The 25,830-nt window shown below is 36.7% G+C and overlaps 1 protein-coding gene and 1 long non-coding RNA gene across 6 annotated transcripts in view; one reads left to right on the top strand and one right to left on the bottom strand.

Moving 5' to 3' along the window:
* The window catches only part of LOC125781294 (uncharacterized), a 488,206-nt gene that overhangs the window by 93,902 nt on the left and 368,474 nt on the right, over window positions 1–25,830 (top strand). The window lies entirely within an intron of this gene.
* zeb1b (zinc finger E-box binding homeobox 1b) overlaps window positions 1–25,830 on the bottom strand; it is a 121,066-nt gene that overhangs the window by 78,053 nt on the left and 17,183 nt on the right. The window lies entirely within an intron of this gene.

The raw sequence follows: 25,830 nt of genomic DNA, 5'->3' as shown, positions 1-25,830 counted from the left end.
ATATGGGTTTTTCTAAGGCCGATGCCGATACCGATCATTAGTGGTCAGAGTCAGCCGATGGCCGATGTGACCTGCCGATTTTTAGGGCCGATATGCTATCGTATTATATTTATTTGGCATGCTTAAAATCATACTAGTAAGAGGAGGCACAACAGTTGTAAACTTCACACAATTTATTGAAAATAAGGTTAGCATTTTATAGTGACTTTAATGTTACTATATCACTATATGTTAATAAAAAAAATATTAATTTTATTTAGATTGTATTATCCATAACATTTTATTTTATTCATTATATAACATATGTTCTATATACACTATATATTCATGTTTATAGTAGAAATATTATGTTGGCTATTATATAAAATTTACTGTAGGGGCCTACTAATTAACAAATGTATGACTTGTTGCAGTCTGTTAGTCTATTAATTATTCATTTTAATATGTTTAACAGAGTGCAAGAAGACTTCCATAATGTGACAACTTTAGATAGTTACTCCAAAACGGCAAAGCTCATTTCTTCTTCAACTCCATGCAGTTGAAAACGAATGGACATGGGAGGACAATGTTATAAAATGTTCACATTAGGACTGCAGCTATTATTTTACAAAAATGGGTGACGTTTAAATTAAGAATAAAATTATAAATAATGCAAAAACAGACAGGTGCTGTAATTTAAATATAGCTTTATCTGTTTTTTTTTCTTCTTCAAATGAGCTCCTTAGCCAGAGAAACGCGTCTCATCAGCTGTACTGGAGGTTCGGTGCGTGAGCGGAAAATGAGTTGAGAAAGCTGAAGAGCGCGGACTTTATAGGTTCAGGATAAAATGAGCTTTTATCAGAAAAGTCTGGAGGGGGTTCTAAAGTAGAACCCGACAAAACAGAAAATTCTGCTCATCGTTTCATTTAATATCTAACAGCGCAAACCGCTTTAAACGGGTGAGTTTTACAGCAGAACAGCAGGAGGCGGCACTAACGCCGGTTACTAACGCCGTTACTTTTTTTCAGTAACGAGTAATCTAACTAATTACTATGACTGTAACTATAACGCCGTTACCATTTCCGACACCCCGTTACTGCACGTTACTTTAGCAGCTCTATGAACTTTTTTTTTTTATTTCGCTTTGCCCTGGTTAACCCCTCCTCTGTCCGGTGAACTTGAGCTTCTGGCCGCTGTGCCTGTGGTTTGGCGTGGTGAAGTGAGGCACAATTGTGACGATTTGCGTGCTCTAATCAATTCAGTGATTGCCGTGGACAACCCAAGTTCCGAATTAAGGACGTTAAGCTCTTTTTAGCTGCTCCGGTTTTTGTGCTGCTTTCTATTTTAGAGCTTAGATTCTCTGCCCGAATCCCACCTGACCTGAGGACCGACCCGAAATCAGGCTCCTATTTTTATTTTATATAAAGCTCTGGTGTGATAATCACAATGTTGCTAAGTAACCAATTATTATTGTTCACTAAAGCGAACGAAATAGCGAAAATTGAAAGTGAAAAACATTTGTGTTAACTGAATCTAATAAAAACGGTAATTAAAAGGAAAAACATAACTATCTCGAACTGTATTTTGTGTTTATAAAACTAACTAAAACGAACTGAAATTACTGATAGAATACCCTCATTTTTGTGTTTAATTTATTTATAAGCGCTGTTGTACAGCGGAGTTGTACAGCGGGAGTTGTTGTGCCGAGCGCGCGGCACTCGTGGTCCGTTAGTTCTTGTGTAAAGCGCTCGCGCTAGCAAGCCCACCCTAAAATGAACAGAAAAAATAAAAACAAAATAAAATTAAACTATAATAAAAATGAAAACTGTAATCACGTAGCTCTGGGCGCACGTGAACGCCTCCGCGTTCGACTTGCAGCATTGTGTGTAGCTGTTCTTAAAAATCATTTAAATTAAATAATAGTTCTATGCTTCTATGTTACAGTGTTAATTAACATAATTCTGATTATATTTCGCTCATTCAATCAGCCCGAAAACAGACAGTTTATGGGGCGGATCGGGTCAGGCTCATGATGACAGTTTATGGTTCGGGCTTGGGCAGAATGTGCACGGGCTCCGGCTGGGTCGGATTTTTTGGGCACGATCTAAGCTCTATTCCCTTTTGGTGAAGCTGTTATATTAATACCATTTTAACGGGCATTAAATTGTTGTTTTTGTCCATTATTTTGTTTTATATATACATATTTCTTTTGAGTGTGGCTTGGTTTGTTAAATTTCATCCCCAGACGCGTTTTTCCGCTTTTTTCAGTATTACAAGTTTTAGTAATTTTCTTTGGTTGTGTGGAGAATTTCGTTTTATTTTTTTGAAATTCGTTAGATTATATTTTTGTCAACATTTTGGGTTTATTTTCGTTTGTTATTTTTTGTTATTTTTCTAATAATAATAGTAAATGCATAATTGATTTCCTTTTTTTGACGGGTGAATAATAAAAAGTAACGCGATAGTTACTTTTACTGGTAACTAATTACTTTTATAGTGGAGTAACTCCGTTAGTAACTCAGTTACTTTTTTGGAGAAGTAACGAGTAACTATAACTAATTACTTTTTCAAAGTAACGTGCCCAACACTGTTTATATATAAGGAGAAGTACAGTCCTCTAATAATCCTGACTAACCAGTAATTATTATTTCAGCGCAGCTGATGCTGCAAATATCCTTAAACAGTTTTAGTCCTGCCCTTTTTCATTTCGTCTAAAAATAATTTAAATACTGAAAATATCAAGTGTTAATTTGATTTTATTTACTTAGATTTTCGTTTCTGAAGAAGAGACGTCAGTTATTTTATACTAGAGCTTATAGATAGGGCTTGCCTTGCATAGTCAGGGCACATTCCAAATGCACTCCTGCCATCAACGCTAAGCATAGTTTCGTTTGGAGAGAAATGCTACAACATGCAGTTGAAATTCTATTCTTTTTCAGTAAATGAAGCAACATCACAGATTACTAATCATGAGAGAAAATATAGACTTTGGGACACTGGATTGTAAAAATGGATGCCTTACCCGTTGAAAGTCTTGCTCACTCTTGAAACCTTGCGCTGCGTTCCAAGTAGCTGCCCGCAGATGTGCCGGATTAAAATCGGCGCGGCCAAATAAGAAAATCGGCCGATGCCGATTGATAAAAAAATAACAAAAATCGGCCGATTAAATCGGCTGGCCGATCGATCGGTCGGCCTCTAATATGTACCACACGTGTGAATGAAACACCAAGCCAACTGATCAACTTGAGCAGCTTGTTTCAATGGAAAATGGCTTCTTTATTCATTAAAATAATAGTTTATTAGAACAACAGTTCATTAAACATAATTGAGGTAAAATGTATCAATATGAAATAGCCATAGTATTGAGTATTTGAGGTCATATCTTCAGGCATTCATACAGATTTGGCCATAGAACCACTTAGTCCGCTCGCACCATCAGTATCCTTTGCCTAGACATACAAAGTGCTGCGCAGTTAAGATACAAATGCGCCAAAGTCAGAGCGCATCTGACTCTTAAAGGGAGTGCCAAATGACACACTGATTGGTTTATTTCCAGTTATGCTCAAACACACTTTCATGATTAATTGAGAGAATTATTTAACGCCTTTTGCGCATTTCCAGCAGCACAAAGCATATTTTTTGAGTCCTCATGATACCAAAGTCCAGCTGCACAATCCACAATTAAACAGTGCGCCATAGATCACTAAAACAGGGCCCTATATCTTTAGAGTCTACTGCTAGTACACTCCATTTTGCAAGCTAGCATGCTAAGTTGCTAACTCTGTGAAATTATAGTGAGAGTATGACACTAGGCACATACAGCATTATTACGAGACACTGTTGATTTCCTGGTCCTGATTTAGCAACACAGCAGATGGAAAAAGAAACCATTACTGGTTTAACAGGTCTGCTCTGGTAAATTAAGCCCCTTCAGTAGAAAACAAGCCAATGTTCAAATATGTTTGGGATGTTTGGAAAAGTGAAAAAAAAAAAGTTTGTATAATGTGGCTGTTACATCAAAACTCAAAATGAACAAATAAATAGACTACTTCATAATGCTCCTGATCATTACTCTTAATTCTAAATATTGTTATTGGTATACAAAAATACATGTGCTCATACTCAGCTGGGAAAAAAATGGTATCGATACAGCCCTACTAAACCCTGTATTAACAGAAGGTTGACTAAAGGAAAGATATAAGAGCAGCTAGGACAAAATTCCACAGGATCATCGCTGCACCATTGACCACGAAAGTCTAGACATGCCCAGCGTCTCTCGGGCTAAAGACATTTTCCTTGATTTAATAGATTTATTAGGCCGTGATTTGATTAGGAGAGTGAGGGGGCTTGGGCCTAAATGATAGCTCAAGCGCAGGACATGCAGGCTGCACTCACTGCAGGCTAAATGAAAGGCTAAGTACGCCCTGGCCTTCTTGCTTCTTGCTAAGACCCAGACCTTTCTTTCCCTTCAGAGATTTCAATTTGGCTAACGGCGGCTCTAATCATTCTCATTATTCCGGGCATATCAGGTTCTGAGACCGGCGAAATCCAATTGCTGGCGGTTCAGTTTTCCGTCCCTGACCTGAGCTGGTCTGCTTTCCAGTGGGGTTCTGCACGAGTGGGCCAAAGTTTCTACCCAACTGGGTAGAAATGTTTTTCGGAAAATAGAGGGTTAGAGAGCGTAAAGCCGCAAGCGCTGGAAAGAGTGGTAGAGGGGCAGATCACAGACGAAAAGCACTGAGGGAAAAAGCCTTCTCACATCCTTTTAAGCCAAAGCTAGCCCACCACAGCCCCCCCTCCGTCTTCTTCCTGTTGTTCAAATTCCCCTCCGTTTGTCATCATGCACTTTTATTATCTTATCACTCTAGCCTGAGGGTGTATAGCACAGGGCTGTGGAAAAAAAGTGTGTGTGTATGTGTGTGTGTGGTAGAGGTGAGCGATATGGTCCTAAAATAATAACCACAATATTTCAGTATAACAAAACACTAAAAATATTAGATTAATATCAAGAATATACTACTGCAACAAAATTGTAAAATGTATAAAAAGAAATAAAGGTACCACTTTAAAATAAGACTACCTTTATAAAGGGTTTATAAATGGTTTACAATTAGTTTATTAATGGTTACTAATTAGGTTGTAAATGCCTTAAACATCATTAATAATCAGTTATGTGGCTGTTGGTTCACTATTTGGCAAACAGCAGGTCTTTGTAAATTTCTACGTATGTGTTATAACTGATTATTAATGATTTTTAAGGCATTTACACCCTAATTAGTAACCATTAACAAACTAAAGCATTTATAAACCCTTAATAAAGGTAGTCTTATTTTAAAGTGGTACTGAAATAAATAACCAAGTTCAGAAATCAATATTTGGTGGAATAAACTTGTTTTGTAATCACAGTTTTTATGCATCTTGGCATCATGTTCTCCTCCACCAGTCTTACACACTGCTTTTGAATAACTTGAATAATATGCCACTCCTGGTGCAAAAATTCAAGCAGTTCAGCTTGATTTGATGGCTTGTGATCACCCATCTTACTCTTGATTATATTCCAGAGGTTTTCAATTTGGTAACATCAAAGAAACTCATAATTTTTAGGTGGTCTCTTATTTTTTTTTTTTTACATTCAGAGCTGTATGTAAACTGCCAAAAAAAAACAACAAACAAATACACAATAGACTGATAATCACTACAATCATAAGATGGTTTGTTCATCATTAAAACAATTAAAACAATATTATTATATACAATACGATATGACACACTGTAAAGGTTCTTAAAGCCTCCATATGAAGATAGATGTACAAGTCTGGTTCATAATCAGGTCAGAATCCAGGTGGAGGTCAGGAATGCGTGCACAAAAGCAATTCACACACACACACACACAGCCCCACCATGTGAGTCTCACACGGTTATCTCATGAAAGCATCCCCACCCCCCACCTCTCATTTGCCCTGTACGCCTTCATTCCACCTCTTTACCTCTTCCTCGCTGTCCCTTGTTCCTCCCTCCTTCTATTTATCCAGTTTTCATCTGCCCTCTTCCTTTCAACCACTCCCTCTCTCTCCCTCTGTCTCTCTATCTCTCTCTCTCGCCATGTCTCTTTCTCTCTCTCTCTCTCTCTCTCTCTCTTCTTAACAGAGCAGGCACATTAACTACAGGAAGTCAGCTAGCTTCCCTATCAAGATGAACTAAAAAAGGAGTCCTGAGTCAGAATCCCAGGTCCAAACAAAATGATATAATGATACATGTTGTATATAATTGTATATATTCTTTACCTAATACATTGTGTATCACAATGTATATTCATATACATATGCACTTTTCAGCGCTGAACTTTGAATAAAGAGGCCTAGAATGGAAATATGTATTTACTTTGGTATTGTTGAATAAGGTGAGTTTGGTATATTGAAGTGACATGGACCTTAGCCAATGAGTGCAATACATCAAATTTAAAAACTCTGATATAGCCAAAAACAAATCTGGAAAGCAGGCAAAATATTAAATCCCCAAAACTGGTATGTAACAGTCTTAGCGAGTCTTGAATATTGATTCTCAAACACAGTATAGTTTTTTTTTAATTCATTGTTTACATGTAAAGATTTCTGGCAGACAGTAGTTCATTTTGTGTTGTGTTTAAACCCCGCCCACTTTTCTGATACTGCTGTTCTGATTAGCTAAAAGCTTATTAAAAAAAAAAACTTACAAGGAAAATATGTGCTTATGCCATCACAATACTGTGCTATGTACAGCTCTGGAAAAAAAATACTATCATTGTTTTATTCTAAAATCTATGGACAACATTTCTCCCACATTTCAAATAAAAATATTGTCATTTAAAGCATTTATTTGCAGAAAAGATACAGAGCCTTCAGACCTCAAATAATCCAAAGAAAACAAGTTCACATTCATAAAGTTGTAAGATTTCAAAAATCAATATTTAGTGGAATAACCCTGGTTTTTAATCACTGTTTTTCATGCATCTTGGCATGTTCCCCTCCACCAGTCTTACACTGCTTTTGAATAACTTTAAGCCCTCCTGGTGCAAAAATTCAAGCAGTTCAGCTTGGTTTGATAGATGTGCTCATCCATCTTCCTGTTGAATTATACTTGCCAATACATAGCCTAAAAACAGGAATAGTTGAATCATTTTTGGCTGTACCATTCTCTAGAAAAGTGGAGCTCAACTTTAGCAAATGATGAAACAAAAACCTGTTGGGAGCAGGGGTCTGAATCAGGCTGAAAGCTAATGCTAGCTGGTGCTTTCTTCTTTCCAATGTCCAAACCCTTAAAAAAAACATACTGGGATACATCAGCTGAACCAAACTGAAGCTAAACACACACCAGAAAAAGACTTTGAAGAAATTGTTAGCAGCAAGACTTAGAAAAACAAACTTGGGAAAACAAGTGGGTTCTGGGCTAAAAGCTAAACAGAAACAATATACTATAACTCATACTGGTGCTGTAAACTAGCCAATCAGAGCAGATATAATTGTTGTTTTCTATCAAAAAATACTCAATATACTCAAGAAATGCTTTCTTTGACACCAAAGCTAATCATCGCTTAAGCCAGGAAAAAACTGTACTATAGTAAACTTCTGAAAAACTTCCAATTAAATACATGAATAAAACAAATGTGAGCAGTCATCCTGATCTTGCAGTTTCAGGTGCAGTGCTTCTTTAACAGAATCAAGATTCAGCAAGAGTGAGACATTGGCCCCCTGTGTGAGCCGAGCTGGCATCGCCAACCTGGGCTAGCGGATGCCAGGCAGGAGCATGGCGAGGGCCTGGCACCGGCACAGTCAGCAGCAGAAAGGGCAGAGCCAGGCTTTCACTGGTTATGAACGAGGCTTATTTAGGTCCTCGCATGAATGAGGCCAGTCAGTGAATGCAGCACAAAGGGGACAGAGGCTGCTTGGCATGCAGGCAGCGTAAATACAAGAGCAGCAACACTGCAACACTTCCACGTTTGTGTGGAACGTGATGAAACAGAAACACACACTGACTCAAACTCAGATGCTGTGGAGTCATCAGTGTGTTTCTGTGAGATCAGGATTAGCGTGAGTAACTGACGAGGCTTCGTTTTGATTCAGTTGAAATTTCTGTCAGTCTTCAATACGTCAATAAGTCTTTAAAAAACATACTAATCTTCAATAGAAGACAATATAAAAAAAGTTTATAAAGTTATTTTGAAGCATTTCTATTAGTCTATATTAGTCTAATCAATGCATTTAGCTATTTAAAGTTGTGTGCCCATGCACTCATAGACATTGTTTAATCCTTAGGGAACCCATAAGGAAGTACTGCCAATAGAATAGGACTTTCTGCAACAGATAAGCATGAATATACATTTTTTGGTGTAATGCTCAATGCCAGGTGTGGGCTATAGAGGGGCACAAAGCCCCTTCAGCATTGAGCTGTGGAGCAATGCAGGAACTGTGCTCTCTGAATCTGAAATGGATAATGGTGCTCTGTCCAGCACTTTTGGAAAGAGTAGTGATTATTCAGCTTTCTGACCTCTCTAATAAATGCTCTTGTAAAAGAATTCGATCAAATCCTTACAGAATGAATGAGCAGGTGTCCCAATACTTTTGTCTCTATAGTGTATGCACTGGGCCTCATGATTTCTGTGATGCAGGACATGAATGAAATTAAGGAATTGAGACTTACAATTTTAGATTAACTCAGAAAATATCTAAATGGGGAAACTTTAATTAAAAGAAAGAAACATGAAATTTGGGGAAAACAGGTTTAACAGATTTCATAGGCTCTAAGTATACAGCTCTGGAAAAATTAAGAGACCACTTCAGTTTCTAAATCAGTTTCTCTGATTTTGCTATTTATAGGTTTATGTTTGAGTAAACTGAACATTGTTGTTTTATTCTATAAACTACGGACAACATTTCTTCCAAATTCCGAATTAAAATATTATCATTTAGAGCATTTATTTGCAGAAAATGAGAAATGGCTGAAATAACAAAAATATGCAAAGCTTTCAGACCTCAATTATTTTTTTTATTTAATTTAAGACTTCAGAAATCAATATTTAGTTGAATATCCCTGTTTTTTTAAATCATGTTTTTCATGCATTTTGGCATCTTCTCCTCCACCAGTCTTACACACTGCTTTTGGATGCAAATCCTGGTGCATTTGGGGTTGATGGATCATCCATCTTCCTTTTGATTATATTCCAGGAAAGGAAAAACTTATTATTAGGTGGTCTTTTTTTTCAATAGCTGTATATGACATTTTTAAATGATAAATATAGAATATAATATAAAAAAACAAAATAATAATTAGGAATGCACCACATAGTCTCTTTCAAAATTATTGTGCTTTGTTGGGAGGTCTGCTGGAATGGTAACAATGTTCAATTTACTTTTTTATTGTAGTTTTGTATACGCTTTTAAAAAAAATATATATAGCCTTTTATTTATACAATGGTAAAAAAAAGTGGCTAATGAATTAAAATCCTATGAAAAATCCTTGGTTTTGGCCAAAAGAATGTATTTCAGTGGATTATTAACAATAAGTCTAGGATTTGAAGGGTTAAATGGAGAAGTCATTTGTTTTGTTTCCTGTAATCAGTCAGAAATAGCTCGTTCTGTGGTTTTAGGCAGTCAGTACTGACGTAACCCGTTTCAGTGTGAAGTTTAGATTGCAGGACTGAAGCTGCAGATTCTACAGGTTACACTTTTCTGAGAGGGAGTGAGGCCCACGCCATGCTGACCAGGATACACTCTTCCCTGTTTGTTCAGGGGGCAGAACCTTGAGGCTGTGCATCCTGGCTAGGTGATCTCTCTTGGTCACTTCCGGGTTTTGTTTGCGTTGGATGAGGGACACATTTAGAGGCCAAAAATACACAGACTATTCCAGAGACTCACATGGACAAGGTTTCATTTCCAGCTCGGTCAAACCTGAGCCAGATAAACACGAGTGTGCATGTGTGTGTGTGTGTGTGTGTGTCATTGCTGAACAGTGTTATTATAATTATTTAGATGGTTGTTGAGTTTTGAGTGACAGGGTACTGGGCAGATCATAAAGGGTAGATCTTATGATCTAGGTGTATGTGTATAGTAGGGCTAAATGATATTGACGAAACTCCATATTGCCAATATACTGCTGCAAGTTGTGACCATGTCACAATAATTACATGTCTGATAATATATAAACATAACTTTTCGTTTTACTGTCGTTTAACTGACCTCATTATTGCCCATTGTGTTAAGTTACCTAAAAGAGCCCATACACTTAAATAAGTCAGTTATATATACACATATAAAACTATGCTTTTTATTTGTACATTCATAATTTATTGATGTGTTTTTTTATACATGCTTAATGTGGCCTTCAAGGTTCTGAATGATATTGAAATATCAAAAATGTTTAAAAATCATATCACCATTATTGAAACATTTTCTACTGCTATATAAATCAATATTAAATTACTGTCCAGCTCTAACTCTACTTAGGAATCCTTCAAGAATACCCCACATATCCATTTTCCTCCACAATTCCTGTCCACCATTTTATAGGACAATGTTAATTCTTTATAATTAACTGATTCATCAAAACACCCACAGAACCTCATCAAGAGTGTTCAAGCTCTGTCAGGATGTTAAAACATAATGATGGGTCTAGACCCAGGGTCATTAGTCTTCAGTTTTCCAGGCTGGGTGCAGGTGTTCATTCCAATCAAGCCGGGGAAAAACACCTGATTCCACTTGTTTAATCAGTTGGATTCAAGCCTTCCTACAGCTGATTATATAGTATCTGGTGAGCTCTTGCTTGGTGGGAAGGAAAACCAGCAACCACTCCGGCCCATACCAGCAGATAAGACTGGTATGCCCTTGGGTTACAGGCTGGCTCTGATTTCTAGGAATAAATTCTAGGAACATTTTCTAGGATTTCTAGCAATCAGTCCAATAAGTCCAGTAAGCCCAATATCATGGCAGCAATTTATTTCATAAATGAATATATGGTGCATTATATGCCATGTTAATTGATTAATAGGCACTGCCAATATAATAGACATGAAAAAATAAACATGAGCCTAAAATAAACATGAGAACTGTATTCTCTGGAATAATTAATGGTGCTCCATCCAGTACGTCTGGAATGAGCTAAGGAGTTATGGATGAGATGTGGTGGTGATCATCCAATATGATGACCTCACTAATGCTCTTGTCATTCTACAGGTGCATCTCAAAAAATTAGAATATCATTCAAAATTTACTTTATTTCAGCTGAAAATAATATATGTTTAAACTCATATATGTTAAACTTATATACTATACTAGAGGCCGACCGATCGATCGGCCAGCCGATTTAATCGGCCGATTTTTGTTATTTTTTTATCAATCGGCATCGGCCGATTTTCTTATTTGGCCGCGCCGATTTTAATCCGGCACATCTGCGGGCAGCTACTTGGAACGCAGCGCAAGGTTTCAAGAGTGAGCAAGACTTTCAATGGGTAAGGCATCCATTTTTACAATCCAGTGTCCCAAAGTCTATATTTTCTCTCATGATTAGTAATCTGTGATGTTGCTTCATTTACTGAAAAAGAATAGAATTTCAACTGCATCGGTGTTGTAGCATTTCTCTCCAAACGAAACTATGCTTAGCGTTGATGGCAGGAGTGCATTTGGAATGCGCCCTGACTATGCAAGGCAAGCCCTATCTATAAGCTCTAGTATAAAATAACTGACATCTCTTCTTCAGAAACGAAAATCTAAGTAAATAAAATCAAATTAACACTTGATATTTTCAGTATTTAAATTATTTTTAGACGAAATGAAAAAGGGCAGGACTAAAACTGTTTAAGGATATTTGCAGCATCAGCTGCGCTGAAATAATAATTACTGGTTAGTCAGGATTATTAGAGGACTGTACTTCTCCTTATATATAAACAGTGTTGGGCACGTTACTTTGAAAAAGTAATTAGTTATAGTTACTCGTTACTTCTCCAAAAAAGTAACTGAGTTACTAACGGAGTTACTCCACTATAAAAGTAATTAGTTACCAGTAAAAGTAACTCTCGTTACTTTTTATTATTCGCCCGTAAAAAAAAGGAAATCAATTATGCATTTACTATTATTATTAGAAAAATAACAAAAAATAACAAACGAAAATAAACCCAAAATGTTGACAAAAATATAATCTAACGAATTTCAAAAAAATAAAACGAAATTCTCCACACAACCAAAGAAAATTACTAAAACTTGTAATACTGAAAAAAGCGGAAAAACGCGTCTGGGGATGAAATTTAACAAACCAAGCCACACTCAAAAGAAATATGTATATATAAAACAAAATAATGGACAAAAACAACAATTTAATGCCCGTTAAAATGGTATTAATATAACAGCTTCACCAAAAGAGAATAGAGCTTAGATCGTGCCCAAAAAATCCGACCCAGCCGGAGCCCGTGCACATTCTGCCCAAGCCCGAACCATAAACTGTCATTATGAGCCTGACCCGATCCGCCCCATAAACTGTCTGTTTTCGGGCTGATTGAATGAGCGAAATATAATCAGAATTATGTTAATTAACACTGTAACATAGAAGCATAGAACTATTATTTAATTTAAATGATTTTTAAGAACAGCTACACACAGTGCTGCAAGTCAAACGCGGAGGCGTTCACGTGCGCCCAGAGCTACGTGATTACAGTTTTCATTTTTATTATAGTTTAATTTTATTTTGTTTTTATTTTTTCTGTTCATTTTAGGGTGGGCTTGCTAGCGCGAGCGCTTTACACAAGAACTAACGGACCACGAGTGCCGCGCGCTCGGCACAACAACTCCCGCTGTACAACAGCGCTTATAAATAAATTAAACACAAAAATGAGGGTATTCTATCAGTAATTTCAGTTCGTTTTAGTTAGTTTTATAAACACAAAATACAGTTCGAGATAGTTATGTTTTTCCTTTTAATTACCGTTTGTATTAGATTCAGTTAACACAAATGTTTTTCACTTTCAATTTTCGCTATTTCGTTCGCTTTGATTATCACACCAGAGCTTTATATAAAATAAAAATAGGAGCCTGATTTCGGGTCGGTCCTCAGGTCAGGTGGGATTCGGGCAGAGAATCTAAGCTCTAAAATAGAAAGCAGCAGCACCACAAAAACCGGAGCAGCTAAAAAGAGCTTAACGTCCTTAATTCGGAACTTGGGTTGTCCACGGCAATCACTGAATTGATTAGAGCACGCAAATCGTCACAATTGTGCCTCACTTCACCACGCCTAACCACAGGCACAGCGGCCAGAAGCTCAAGTTCACCGGACAGAGGAGGGGTTAACCAGGGCAAAGCGAAATAAAAAAAAAAAGTTCATAGAGTGGCTAAAGTAACGTGCAGTAACGGGGTGTCGGAAATGGTAACGGCGTTATAGTTACAGTCATAGTAATTAGTTAGATTACTCGTTACTGAAAAAAAGTAACGGCGTTAGTAACCGGCGTTAGTGCCGCCTCCTGCTGTTCTGCTGTAAAACTCACCCGTTTAAAGCCGTTTGCGCTGTTAGATATTAAATGAAACGATGAGCAGAATTTTCTGTTTTGTCGGGTTCTACTTTAGAACCCCCTCCAGACTTTTCTGATAAAAGCCCATTTTATCCTGAACCTATAAAGTCCGCGCTCTTCAGCTTTCTCAACTCATTTTCCGCTCACGCACCGAACCTCCAGTACAGCTGATGAGACGCGTTTCTCTGGCTAAGGAGCTCATTTGAAGAAGAAAAAAAAAACAGATAAAGCTATATTTAAATTACAGCACCTGTCTGTTTTTGCATTATTTATAATTTTATTCTTAATTTAAACGTCACCCATTTTTGTAAAATAATATCTGCAGCCCTAATGTGAACATTTTATAACATTGTCCTCCCATGTCCATTCGTTTTCAACTGCATGGAGTTGAAGAAGAAATGAGCTTTGCCGTTTTGGAGTAACTATCTAAAGTTGTCACATTATGGAAGTCTTCTTGCACTCTGTTAAACATATTAAAATGAATAATTAATAGACTAACAGACTGCAACAAGTCATACATTTGTTAATTAGTAGGCCCCTACAGTAAATTTTATATAATAGCCAACATAATATTTCTACTATAAACATGAATATATAGTGTATATAGAACATATGTTATATAATGAATAAAATAAAATGTTATGGATAATACAATCTAAATAAAATTAATATTTTTTTTATTAACATATAGTGATATAGTAACATTAAAGTCACTATAAAATGCTAACCTTATTTTCAATAAATGGTGTGAAGTTTACAACTGTTGTTCCTCCTCTTACTAGTATGATTTTAAGCATGCCAAATAAATATAATACGATAGCATATCGGCCCTAAAAATCGGCAGGTCACATCGGCCATCGGCTGACTCTGACCACTAATGATCGGTATCGGCATCGGCCTTAGAAAAACCCATATCGGTCGGTCTCTATACTATACAGATGTATTGCACACACAGTAATTTATTTTAAGCATTTATTTATGGCTTACAGCCAATGAAAACCCAAAAGTCAGTATCTCATAAAGTTAGAATATTATATAAGACTTTATATAGGTACTTTATAGGTACTTTTGGCAGTGTGGGCAGTGTGACAAGTCCTGCTGGAAAATGAATTCTGCATCTCCATAAAAGTTGTGAGCAGAGGGAAGCATGAAGTGCTTGTGTAAGATTTTCCGGGAAAACACTACACTGACTTTGGACTTGATGTAACACAGTGGACCAACACCAGGAGATGACATGTCTCTCCAAACCATCACTGATTGTAGAAACTTCACACTAGACCTCAAGCAGTTTGGACTGTGTGTCTCTCCACTCTTCCTCCAGACACTGGTCCCTTGATTTACAAATGAAATGTAAAATTTACTGATGATCAGTGATGGTTTGGAGAGACATGTCATCTGCTGGTGTTGAAAATGAAAGAGCACATTTTATCACCTTAACAAATGTTGTTAAATCAGTCAAGCTGTGTCAATGAATGATTAATGAATTAATGGTTTTCTTTCTTACACACATGTTCAGCTCTGCTGATTTCAGCCTGTGTAAACAAGCCCATTCCACAACATCATATCCAAGCAGACCCCCACCACAGTAATTCAATTAATAACTTTATTGCTCTGTGTGTTGATTCATGCTCAATCTAACGTGATTAATGAGCGGCATCTTAATAGTGGTCCTGCCACTTTTTGAGACGCTCACTCAATGTCATTACGGGCGACGATGCTGCCAGCTTTTAACATCGCAATTAACACTCACTCGCCTGGTTATCTTTGGTGTAATTATGAAATCAGAGAGAGAGAGAGAGAGTGGAACAATGCCTATCCCTCCTTTTATTTTAATTCATACAAGCACTCTTGCACTGACCAGCCTCTCTCTCTCTCTCTCTCTCTCTCTCTCTCTCTCTTTCTCTGTCCGCTATCCATTAGCCAAAAGCATCCATTTTGCTTCGGAAGTCTCGTTCGGTGACCTTCTGCAGTATCACTTAACGTCTAACATAAAAGCACAGATTAGGTGTATGAGACATAAAATGGACACATCGTAAAAAAAAAAACGGTAGATGATAAATTGCGCTTTTAATCTTGTGTTGCTGACTGAAAGAAGTGAGCCCTGTTAAAAATACTCTACATACTCTATATAATGTACACACGTAAACGGCTGCTTTTGAGGTTTGTAAAGAAATCAATATTCATTTATAGGGAACTTTCTCTCTCAGTTCTTTCAGGAACAAGAAGAGATGAATACCTCTGGCTTCATTTAGGCCACACAGGTCAGGTCAGCCACTGAAATGAGATTCTGAAAGACCTGATTCTCTACAATAACACCTTCTAGAAACTGTCTGCAGAAAATGGTAGGGTACACATGACATGGGGAGTACTTAGAGGGGCCCTGGAATGGGAAAACTGACATACTGTGAACCTCAAAGTCTGCTGTGTCCTAAAAAAATAAAATAAAAAATAAAAAATAGTATAACCCAAACAGAGCTGAGAAAGAGAAAATTGGCTAATTTAAAAACTCTTAAACTGTTTCGTAATAGTCTTTGACTTGTTATATTGATGCTAGCGCTGGGAGATATGGTAAAATTGTTGATTCTCAATTTTAAAACAATAAAAATATTAATTGCGATACTTGTGATTGCAGATAAAATGCTCTCCTGTTTAAAACACTGATTTATATTTAACATGCACTCTACTGCAACCATTTAAACATGATAATGTATGTTCATTATGCTCTACATAATGAAATATGCACTTGCTCATTGTTTAAGCTATAACAACAACATTGTCAATGTTAGCAAAAGCTAAGAAAACTTAAACTTAAACATAACAGCCAATTTAGGAGAATGTGGTGTTGTTGATACTGGAGAGCAGCACATCTCCTCCAGACTAATATGGGAATAGAGGTTGCTGCTACTCAAACTAGGCTTACCTTTCCTGACCTTACCTTTTTTCTGTACTTTTTTTTTAGTACTAACTGCTTGAGTTGCTCAGCTGGCTTTAATGTTTGAGTTTGATTGGATGAGCCAAAGTCATGTGGCTATACATGCAGTAAAAGGTTTCTAAAGTGATGCTAAATGAGGAGAAAGATTAAAAATATATATTTTTTAAAACAATTAACAATAATATATATATCATCATCATATATATATATCACGTCAGCTGGAGGTTTAGAATGTTAATTTTTTTTTTTTTATAATTCCTCAATAAATTATCTCTAGCAAGGCTTATTGCTTTTTTTCTTTTGTAACGAGCCCTGCGTAAAAAGCTAATAAGTGTATTTCAGTCTATATTCAGACTTCTAAGCATTTTTGCCCCAACTTATGTCCCATACCTCCTATTTATATCTCAAACAACAACTTACAACAATTAATTAATCCTTTTTTGGTGCTTTTAAGACAACACATGGCCCCAAACTCGTGCAACGGAGCCAGTAGAGTCATATTTCTGTCTAGTAATTTAGTGTTCTCTGGCAGTTCTGCACGGATCTAACACACCATGTCCAACATGAGACACGCCCTGATAGCAACATTACAACATTACAGCTCCAGAGCCAGAGCAACCCTCCTGATCAGCTCTTTATCTTTATCTCTCCATCTTTCTGCTCTTCCCTGTCTTCATCCCTCGCCTTTATCTCCCTCTCTCTCTCTTCCCCACCACACCTTTCTCCATCTGATACTGCTTTACTGCATACTCTCCCTCGCTCTTTATCTCTCACTTCATCCCACTCCGGTTCTTTTGATCACTCTCTTTTTTCCTCTCTTTTTTTCTTCACTCTCTTTAAAATCTCTCATCCTCTCTGTTTTTGTTTCTCTTTTATTCTCTCTTTCTCTCTTTTCTTTTCACTTTTTCATTTTTTTTCTTTCCCTCCCTTTTTTCTTCTCACACTTTGTCTTCCATATCTTTTTCTTTTTGTCACTCTTTCATTTTCTTTATGTCTCACAAGAGAGTGAGACATAAAACAAGATAAAAAAAGAGAGAGAGAGAAAATATATGAAATAGTAAAAGATAAATCAAAGAGATAATTAAAGGAAGTAACAAGAAAGAAGGAGAAGAGATTTTTTTTCTTCTTAATCTCTTTCATTCTCTCTCTTTCTGTCTACCTCCCTCTCTTTCTCTCTTTTTTCGTGTTACTTCCTTTAATTCTCTCTTTCATTCACTCTTTCTCTATTTCTTCTAACTCTTTTATATTCTATTTCTGTCTCTTTATCTTTCACTCTTTTATACTCTCTACCTCTTTATCTCTCTATTTCGTCTTAATCTATCTCTCTATCTCTCTTTTCTTGTTACTTCCTTCAATTCTTTGCTTTATTCTCTCTAATTTCTCTAAACTCTCATATCCTCTCTCTTTCCATCTCTTTCTTTTATCTTTCACTCTTTCATATTCTCTCTCTTTCTTTCTTTGTGTTTCTATCTCTTTTTACTTCTCACTCTCTTTCATTCTCTCTCTCTTTCCGTTTCTCGCTCTCTTTCTCTCTCTTTTGTCAGGTGTTATTTATGAGTCGTGTAGCGGAATTCCTGTGAGCCTTCAGCACCTGCTCTAGTTGGACTGGGAGAGGAGAGGCAGCTGCCAGGCTTTGGTGTGTGTGTGTGTGTGTGTGTGTTAAGGGGGGGAAACGTTGAGAAAGCATTTTGATAATGTTGCCTAAGCGTTGAGGGAGGCTGGTGAACATTAAAGGGATATTGAGAAAGCGCAGTGGATTTGTTGTGGTGGGGGAGCACTGAGGAGGCATTGTGAGAAAGTTGAAGGAGGATAAGAACATTGAGGTAATGTTGGGAAGGCGTTGTGGGAACGTGGTTAAAGTGTTGTGAAAATGTTCGGGACACCGTTCACGGGTGAGTGGCGGTTACAGTGCCACATGGGACTGAACTGAAGCAAACTCCTCTAGTGTGGTTCTTTTTATTTTTCCTTCAAGGCCTCACAAGAAGACCACCCAAATATGCTGCTGTTGCTAATGCTGAAGAAAAGGTTTAATACACCAGCATTATCAACACCAATCATAGTGGTTAGTAATTAAAACACATACCACACATTACTACCCCATGATGCCTAATCCACCGATATGTTCATTTACTGTAGAGCTCATTAATGATCAGTGGTAAATATAGATATGAATATGGAAGAAGCCTTCTGTTCATATCTTCCTTCATTTTGTTCGTATTTTTAAATGTTCTCTGAAAGCATATGGATACAGATGGAATGTAGTCAGGTAGTGATTAGTTCAAGTGAAACACAACCACTGCTATATAGGCATAAGAAACGTTAAGTATGGATATGGATACAGAGGGAGCCTTCTGTCCATACTCTGCTTTATTTTGTCTGTATATAAATAAAGAAACTTATAATAGAACTATTTGAAGTAAGGCATTTATTTACACCTTGAAGTTTACACTAGGGCTCTAACTATTAGTCCTTATAACTGAATATATATTATAAAAATGTGTCAACTCCAAATTTCAGTGTCGACTAATTGCTAATTTCAGCGTACATCAGTGTTTTAACCAATACATTTCCATGAATTTTTATGACTTTTCCATGCCTTTAAGGCACATTTAAATTTTCATACGATTTTCAAAACATCAGTGCAGACATGGACAATAAAACCCAAAATCAACTAAAACTATAATCGAAATGGATTATATAGTAGGTCTAAAATGAATCAGATAAAATGTTGACACACAATCTTCAATAATAAAATGTGTGTCAGATCCTGAGAGCTCCATTGTGTAGGGCTAAATTACTAAATAAACTCTGAGCTGATGTATTTACTATCTCAAAATAGATTTTCTCCATTGATAAACTGAAACACAAAGATTTGTAGACCAAATTTCCATGATTTTTCCAAAACTCTTATTTATTTAGAAAAACAAAAACGTATCTAGGCCTGGAAATTGCAGATTTCATGGAATTTTCGAATTCCTTGACTTTTCCAGGTTTTTCATGACCGTATGAACCCTGTAATTTGTAGCAGCACAGCGCTAAACAAAGTGCTAAGGACAGAAATGCAGTGGGATATGGCTAATGGGCTTACTGTTAAACTCACAAAAGTGTCTCCAAAAGTGTCCAAACACAACAGATTACACATTTACTTACTAAAAATCAGCTCTTTCCACATTTAAACATCGTTTGAGCTATTAAAGGGCATTTAAACCCCACAATTTTTTTTCTTTCATCTTAAAGCGACTGAAGACATAACAGAAATAATAATTTTAATCAACTCATTAATTGCAGGCCTAGTTTACACTGTGTATTCTTTTTTGTAGCAAGTACATTATCCAGACTTCACATGGTTTGAAATGTACTTAAATGGGGTGTAAATGAGTGCCTAAATCTAAATCTTAAGTCCCATACTTCAATCATTCCTAGGTAATTATTACTTCAGTTCAGTTCCAGTTTTAAGTTTTTACCTCTGTGTTAAAGAAGAAGGCCTCCCGGCACCTTTTAGATGCTGGTAATGAAAAGCAAAACAGCTTAGTGTCTGAAGTGTGGGACTACCTTATAATAGATTGTTTAATAGATTGTTTTAATCCTTTAAAAAATCTTTTGTGCTGTTGGGCAAAAAGTTCTGTACAAAAGTTCTGATAGTCTCCTGAAGCTCCTAAAGGTTTCTCTATCAGGTATAAGGTACAAAAGTTTCTATAAAAATAAAATAAAACGTGTTCTTGTGTGTAATCACCTCCATATACAAAGCCAAAACCAAGACTTGTGCTCTGACCTACAGCTGAGAGAAGAATTAAATGCTGGACTAGAACTCTGTGTTGTTTAACTGTGTGTCCTACAAATTATCAAAAAGATAAAAAAAAACACAACAACTACTGTTGTTTGTATGGTTGCATTGTTATCTGTGTCTAGCTGTGTCACCCTGAATAGAACAATCTGACCAGGTAGCTCCGGCTCCTTTGACCTTTGTTTTGCTGTGTGTTCTCTCCAGCTCATCACCTCTTTTTGATGTCGTAACCAGGTAAACAGCAGCGCACAGGTGAACACGGCCAGGCCAGAGTTTATTTTGACTGCAAACACCTGAGTCCATAGTCTGGATTAGGACTTTAGCCGTTTCATGTGATCCAGCCAGTGAAGCGAACACAGGAAAGAGTGTGCTTCAGGAGTGTGCACACTAATACAGCTAATAGCCTGATACTCAGTATGCTATATATTAGTGTACAGGATAATATATGAACACATTAATGCAAACAGGATAGACCCATACACACAGAATCCTGTTTATCTGTCAGGGTTAGGACACATACAGGTGAAAACCACAGTCCTGAGCTCAGAGTAGCAGAGGAATGTTTGTGTTTAACATTATGAGGTACCTGCTGACCAGACCAAGTCCAGTTATTAGATTCAGGTAGTGTAAACTGTCAAGGCCAAACTGTACAACAGTGCACTGCAAACAAAGGGTTAGGGGTTTTTCTGCAGTCGCTTCTGATCAAAACAACAGGTGGGAGTCTCTCCAGCACCAACAGGTACCAGGTACACTGGGTGAGAGAGCAAAAAAAAGAGAGAGAGAGAGAGAGAGAGAGAGAGAGAGAGAGAGAAAGTGAAAAAATGAGGAAGGGAAAGAGGCAGGGCATTGCAAGAAGACAGAAACCACCAAGTGAAAGAGGGGAGAAGTTTCGACTTCACAGAAAAATGTGTCAGACAGAAACCCAGAAAGAAACTGACTGCTACTAACAGCTATAACTGATCCCTATCATTAATATTGAAATTACAGTTTTATGCGAGTATAAAAAGTAAGATGCCGAGACAAATTCAGGATGCAAAAAAGTCATCTATATAAAGGTCTATAAAGAACTCTGTGACCTTACAGCACCATTGTGTATGATTATTTTGCTCCTGTACTCCCTCTTACAGTCAAGAAGTAGAGTTTGCACCTTGAAACCCAATTAAAAAAACATGCTTTACGCATGCATCTGAGATACATAACTGTCACCAGAAGTAAAAGAAGCATGTGGACTGAGGCAGTATAGTACTATTACAGTATTATACACAAATATTACATGTCTCAACAGCTTCAACAGAGTAACATAGTGCAGTGAGCAGCATCCAAGCCCAGAGTACCAATGATGGAGGAGGCTTTCACACCAAAAGAGGTTGAAAGAGGAACTAATGAACATTTGTACAGTTTGTCTATACTGTGTTTTTTTTTTTAGAGAGAGGTCGGCTGCATGATACTGGAAAAAAAATTACATTGCAAATGTTCTTTTTTCAAAGATAAAATAAGACCAAATAAGAGTCAGCGCAGAGCACTCAAAATCTGAGGAAAACAGCAAAACAACAGTAATCGGCCCTTTAATCAGGCATTTAAATGCCTTTTTAAATGGTAAATAAGAGTGTTTTTTGGGGGCTTAAAAGCAAGAATTCAGCTGTAACTGGAAATATCTGCACCGCAAAACTGTGCTGGACTGAAGTGCACAGCTTTCGACATATGCTTAAGTTTACAAGCACGTACCCAACCATGTGAATGGAGGCCATGCGGTTACCTCGTGTTTACTACTGCTTTTCCACCCCTCATGCTTCTCGGGCAGCAGCAGCCTGTCACTCACACAGACACAGAGACAATGCTGTGTATCTACTTCTTGTGTCAAAAATTAAAACACTGCAACATGACATGCTTGATTTAATTGTACATGACGATGCTTAAACTTTATATATCGTGCAGCCCTACTTTAAAATGACAATAACGTTGTTTAGTGCACTCATACAATACAACACTACTGTATACTGCCAAAACAAAAAAAACAATTGTCTTATCTAGTCTTAATTGTGCTTTTATCATTGAGGAGGTTTATCATAGAAATGTTTTAATTACTGATATTCTGATGAAATAATCCAATCTGAAGAGGACCAAAGCTAAAGGCAGTTTTTATTGAGTAAAACAAGGTAAATGACAGCATCTGAGAGTGTAATCGTGGCGATATGTTAGCTATCACAGGGCTGAGGTCGCATTGGCCTCTGGACTAATTAGCTGGTGTTGAAGGTGAGAAATTCTTGGTGAGCTATTTAGCACATGACATCAGAGAGCGAGCCTGAGGGGAGCTACGCTAACATATGGAGCCGTATAGCAAGAACAAACAATTTACTGAACACCACCCAAACACATCCATCAACACATGACAGCAACACAGCCAACACACCATAAACACACACACACACACACACACACACACATACACACAGAGAGCCAACGATCATGAATAATTCACTTCAGCATGGACCTTCTCTTCAGGGCGTGTCACAGGAAAAGCCCAGCTACAGGATGCTACACCTGTTTACCATTAGACTGAAATAGGAATCAGGGGATGGATGAAGAGAAGAAAGGAAGGAATGAGTGACTGAGGCTTAAATACGTGACCTAATCCAATCAGAGAATGATAAAATAATATGAGAATAAAAATATAGTGACTACTAAACACAAGGGGTGAGTGGTATGGCTGCAGTGTTTTTTTCGCTACATTTATTTTGAGCAGTGACTGCTGCTGTAAAACTGCTGCAGCCGCCACTTCAGAACTTTATGAAACGTCGTGAAAATCGCAATTACAAACCCTGCAATTGGCTTTTAATGTGAAACGAGGGATGCAGGAGAATCAGAGAGAGGAGAGAAATTAAGTTAAGTGTGATTTTACAGTGAAAAAGAACATTTGTTATGTAAAGTAAAGCCCAGATTCCTGATTTTCATTTTTCATCTCTTTTCTTGGTCACAAACAAAGCCCTAAACACTTAGATTTTTTGTTTTCTAGATATTGGAGAACAAAGTACAAAAATGATAGATTTTGTTCTGTAAAATAAGTTCCTAACCTTTTAATTTAAGCCAGGATATTTAATGGAAATAACCGGAATGGATCCAGCAGGTGCCAAAGACAGCAAGGGACTGTCTTCAAATTCCGGACCCTGATTAAAACGTAAAACATAAAGTTATAATAGCAATAAGGAGCCTGCTGGTGTTCACTATTAAAACTTGATGGCTTCTGAAGAACAGAAATTACGTGGAAATCAATGGCTGACATTTTTCTTGAGCATTTTAGACTTTTAAAACACCCATGAAGTTCACGTTTATAAAAAATAAATTGCTACTGTGACACAACCAATGTACATATGAACATATACAGCTAAAATTGCTAATAATGTAGTGCTGAGACATATAAAAATCTAATAAACATACGACAGCTTCTAGTTTGGTTAAATGTGCCTGAATAAGCTGAATTGCATTGATTTTTTTCAAAGTTATACAATTCTACTATGAATGTTTTACGTTTTTAATCAGGGTTTGTAGTTATTACAGAAAATCCCCACTGCTGCTGGAGAAATTCCTAGTGGAAACACTGGGCCCTAAAATAATATCATAATATCATATTTAAAGTTACTTTTGCAGTAACAATATTATTGGTAATATAAATTATATTTTATCAGATTAAAAAATATACCAACTGGAAAAAGTGTAAAACATGTAAAAGAAATGTAAAAATTTGTAAAAACAGTAACATGCCAATTAATTGTGTATAAAACAATGTAACAAAATAATTAATGTGACAAGAAAATTATAAATATCTAAAAAAAATGCTAAATATTTATTGTATTCATTAAAAATCATAAAATGCAGATATACAAAAAGCCCAGTATGTAGAAAAACTAATAAAAAGTAGAATCAAGCTATTTTCACAATATGTTTTTTTAATGGGTTTAAAAAATTATAACAATAATATCATGCATGATACGATATGGAACACCCCTATTAAACTCTATCTCTCTCTCTCTCTCTCTCTCTCTCTCTTTCTCTTTCTCTCTTTTTTTTTCTCTCACTCTCTTTCGTGTCCGAGGATGTGTATGGCCTATTCAGCGTATTTTTCCCTCTTTTCTCTCAGGCTATAGTTTTTTTTTTTGCCCTCATCAAGCCTTTCAAGATGTTTACAGCTTCTGACATTCAGCGTAGCAGCTAGCCTAGCACTGTGTGACTAACCTACACACACACACACACACACACACATGCACACACACACACACACACACACACAAACACACACACAAACACACACACAAACACACACACACACACACACACACACACTTACAAACAGTGACTAAGTGATTCTTCCATCCCAGTGTCTACATTCGCAGCATCACGGTCTGACCTGAGATTTTACTCACACACTCAGTCCTCCGGGGATTCAGAGACATAAGGACACACACACACACACACACACACACACAAATACACACAAAGAAAGACACACTCCTGCCTCCTCCTTCTCCTCCGGCAGGGCTGCTGTGATAGTGAGAGATTAATAAAGAAGAATGCTCTTTTTAGTTTCCAGACAGAAGGTAACCTGTCTGCTTAGAGGTGTAGAGTAAAGCTGCAGCTCCCCTGACGTTTCATACATCACTCTGATATATTACCACATCAGCCGGCCTCCTCTGCTCCATAAACGCTCTCTCTCTATTCACACAGCACCGCACCTGACCCTGCCGACCCAACGACACTGCACACTGCCACCTCCATCACTGCTCACTTCATATTTATACTGTTATTATTATTATCATTATTATTATTATTCTGTCTCTTCTTTAACAGACTGCAGTAGGGATGGCTGATATGATTAAAAAGCTCATGACAGGTGAGAGATATGGTCCTAAAGCTGTTTAAGTAATTTCAAGAATGTATTACTGCTACAAAATACATGAAATATATTTATTTAGTATAGTATTAAGACTTTCAAACAATCAGTAGAAAAAAAATATTCTGTAAAATTTTAAAATATATACATTAAACAACAACTATAGCTTACCAGGACTGATGATTTAATTAATATAATATAATAACAATGTAACAAAATTAGCAAATACAAAATAAATTGTTTTGTAAAATTATGTTAATATTATTGTGTATGCTACAATATGTACCAGCCCTTAAATGTCAAAATACAATATATGATATGATATGATCAATGCCATAACAATGTATAATGTTATTAAAGGTTCAGTATTTATGTGTAACTCCAAAAACACGACATGCTAAGAATTTAAATAATAAATATCTAAGTGTAGTTAAGTAATATAGATTTATTTTATAATAAACATAAGACACATGGAGAGCCATGAGTTTCATTTTGTGATGTGTGCTGTAGGAATGAGTGAAATACACCCACAACAAACAAGCACATCTTTGTAAATTATCCACATTTATTCACAAACTGGCAAATTGTCTATGACTGCAGCATACACTAACTCTAACTACCAGGTGTAAATGAATTTGGCAAAAAATTTAGGATGCAATCCAGATACAAGTCTCATGAAGAGTCTAAGTGTAAACAGGGTCTGTATAACAGATTAAAGCGACAGT

Source organism: Astyanax mexicanus, chromosome 15, assembly GCF_023375975.1.
Source record: "Astyanax mexicanus isolate ESR-SI-001 chromosome 15, AstMex3_surface, whole genome shotgun sequence".
Taxonomy (NCBI): Eukaryota; Metazoa; Chordata; class Actinopteri; order Characiformes; family Acestrorhamphidae; genus Astyanax; species Astyanax mexicanus.
The sequence above is the reverse complement of the archived record's forward strand: the minus strand, read 5'-3'. Positions and strand labels throughout refer to the sequence as shown.